We start from the raw sequence: 3720 nt of genomic DNA, 5'->3' as shown, positions 1-3720 counted from the left end.
AACGATGTACAAATGCGCTTTACACAATTGATGTGTGTATGGATTGGGATAACAGTTGTATGAGCCCCTAATAAAATGTTAAAAAAAAATTAAATTAAATTAAAAAAAAAAAAAGAAAACGAGGATGGCAACAAATGTACAAATGTGCTTGACACAATGGATGGATGGATTGTGATAAGAGCTGTACGAGCCCCCAATAAAATGATTTTTTTTAAAAAAGCTAAATATAGCAGGTCCACTGCTAAGTATTTATTTACTCAAGAGAAATAAAAGCATATGTTCATGTGAAGCCATTGTATTCTGAATAGCCAAAATTTGGAAACAAGCCCAAAGTCCATCAACTGATGAATGGATAAACAAATTGCGATAAAATCACACAACAGAAAGAAATTAACTACACTTACATGCAATAAAATGGACCTCAAAAGCATTATACTGAGGGCAAAGATATAGACCTCATAAGGATAAGTAACGATGGTTCTACATATGAAATTATAGAAGAGGCAAAACTATAGGGAAAACAGAGTACCATTGCCACGGGCTGGGAATATAAGACTACTTGGGGATGCAAATGACAGAGGAAGCAACATGCTTCATTGCAGTAGGTGAATAATGCCTTTATAAAGCTTTTTTAAGGGCTGGAGAGAAAAGGGGGGAAAATTAATAACAGTCACAGCTATCATTTATTGAGTCCTTATTGTATGTTGGGTGACTGGACTATGTACAATATGTGCATTATTTCATCGAACCCTCTCAACAGGCATGTATTGAATCATCCAACATGTTATTGAGCACTTATTACATTCCATGCACTGTCTTGATGCTGGGAATACAATAGTGATCAAAACAGACAAGGAGTTTACCTACCAGTAGAGGAGAGTAACAATCCTACAAGGTAGATGTACTATTAATAGTGCCTTTTGCAGGAGAGCAAACAGATTCTAAGATTAAATGTTTTGTCCAAGAGTTCTGTGGTAGTTACATAATCTGGTGTCAATTTGGCACCTGAGAGGATTCAGAGTGAAGGGGTGGAGTCTAGTCTATCAATCGGATCATATCCAATGAGGCCTCTGTGTGGGCATGGCCTTCTCCTGAGAATTCTGGGAACTCCTGTATTTTCCTCCATGGAGGGAGGAGACACATTCTCTCTCTCTAGGCTCACTCCCTGGAAGACACTCTACTGACAAGACACATGGAACTACACTAGTGCCCTTAGCTGGAAAAGCCATGTGGCAACCCTGTCAGCGCTGAGATGTTTACAATGCCATTGGATCCAAAGACTTTCTACCCACTGGCCTGTGATCACCCTGCATTCAGCGTCATTGCATGTGTTTCATAAGTATGAAGAGGACTTTGTAGATCAGTGTCGGACATATGGGCTAATATCAGACTTACGGGCTTGGACTGGACTGGGTTGGGATATTTTCTTAATGTACAATTACCCTTTATAGAAAACTCTCTCTTATACACGATTTGTTTCTCCAGTCAACCCAAACTAATACTAGCCCCAATCTGGTATTTGGAAGAGATTGAGGTTTAAACTCCAGTCTAGGATTTCTCAGCAACAACACTACTAAAATGTTAAGCTAGGTCATTCTTTGTTGAGGGAAGTTGTCCTGTGCATTATAGGGAGTTCAGCAGCATGCCTGATCTCTACCCAAATGATGCCCCGTTACAAAAACCAAAATGTTCTCAAACACTGCCAATGTCCCTCTGAAAGTAATGTTGGCCCCAGTTGAGACTCACGGCTTAGTCTGCCATCCCAGCCCAGCTCTTAAAAATACCTTCCCACACCTGATACTGTCCTAGTTCAGCTCACCTAAGATCTCGTAATTTGTCCATCTACATGCAGACTCTACTCTCCCTCTTATCTATCGCCAAACCACTGCCGCAACCAACCTGCAAAATCTTCCAGACGTACATCCAATGTCTCGGAAACCTCCTAAACCCCTGGATCCAAGTGCTGGGGTCAAAGTTGTTATACTGTCTCATATTTTAGGATCTGTCTAATCTACTAAGAGATGACCTTTTTGTGGCAAAGGCCCTATCTTACTCATGTCTGTATCCATAGAACCCAGAATTAACTGGCCTCCAGAGTCTTAAACGGCCTCCTTCCCAATGTCGACAAATTCCAGAACTATTTTGTGAGGAACATCTTGGTCCTACCCCTAGGATCTCTTTAGAGATGTCACTGATTTAATGATATTCGTACATTTTTTCCTTTCCCTTAAGATCTTTATTTTTAATATCCAGCTCAGTCAGTCAGGGCAAAATTCTGACTTGAGGATTTAATCAGTCAAATAGATACATGCTCTCTTGACTGAGAATATTGATTTAAATTCACTGCCTGCCTGATGCTTATCAAAATTTAACTAAAAGAAATAATACTCAGGGGGAGCAAGGAGTGGGGACGTCCCCAAAGCCCATCTGTAGGCAACTGGACATCCCCTCACAGAAGGGTAGCGGGGAGGAGACAAGCCGGTTAGGGTGCAGTATACCAATGATGAAGCATACAACTTCCTCTAGTTTTTAAAGGTTTCCTCCCCACTCTCATGATACAAATTCTACCTTAAAAATCCGGCTACACAGAGAATGTACACAGGTACAGATAGGAACTGGAAACACAGGGAATCCAAGAGTGTTAAACCCCTCAGGATCAATAATGAGAGTCGCGATACCAGGAGGGTAAGGGGGTGGTGGGAGAGAAAGGGGGAATCACAATGACGTACATATAACCCCCTCCCTGGAGGACAGGCAAGAGAAAAGTGGGTGAGGGGAGACACTGGATGGTGTAAGACCTGACAAAATAATAATAATTTACAAATTATCAAGGGTTCATGAGAGAGGGAAAGTGGGGGAGGGAGGAGAAAAATGAGGAGTTGATACCAAGGGCTCAGGTAGAACTGTTTGAGAATGAGGTTGGCAACAAATGTACAAATGTGCTTGATACAATGGGTGGATGTATGGATGGATTGTGATAAAGAGTTGTACGAGCCCCCAATAAAATGATTTTAAAAATAAAGGGCTGCAGCATCAGAAAGGTTGAGAATCACTGGGCTAGAAGAGCTGTATCTAAAATAATTCTGATCTTGAATTATAACCTGTTAACTCCCCTAATAAATCCCATAATTGTGAGTAAAAAAAGAAAGAAAGAACACTCTCGGAATGTTAAGGACTCATTCATTCAAAAAACTATTTTCCAGTGTCTGGCAATTTTAGGTACCGGCTGGGGGATAAACAATGAACAGAGTCCCTGTAGCTTACTCATTCCTCTTTACCTCTAAATCCAGCCAAATCATCAGAGATGTGATCTAAACCACAGGTGTATATATACCTTCGCCCTTTAAAGACTTTTCACTGGCATTAATTCAGCTTGGATTGAGATGCATTAGAATTCCTTAAAATTAAACTCATTACTTTATCAGTGTGATCTTTTTTGTCAACAAAAACCACAGTGTCCCCTAGTATGAAGACCAGCGAGAGACACTGATCTCAAATCAAACAGTTTTAACAGTTGTGCTTCTACTGAACAAAATGTGTTCAATATTATGAACACTGTGAATCTGGTAATGGAGTATTACAGTACCCATTTTGCTATGTTCTAGGAAACGCAGCTGAGGTACGTAGTTTATTGTGTCAACCTGGCCAATAAACACATATGGGATTAATTGAAGGGCGGAGGGATAAATGGCTTAGTGAGCCTCGCCTTTCTAGTTCTCG

This window comes from Echinops telfairi, unplaced genomic scaffold (genome assembly GCF_000313985.2).
Source record: "Echinops telfairi isolate 266 unplaced genomic scaffold, ASM31398v2 ScPeMD7_32;HRSCAF=126, whole genome shotgun sequence".
Classification (NCBI taxonomy): domain Eukaryota; kingdom Metazoa; phylum Chordata; class Mammalia; order Afrosoricida; family Tenrecidae; genus Echinops; species Echinops telfairi.
Note: the sequence above shows the minus strand (reverse complement) of the source record.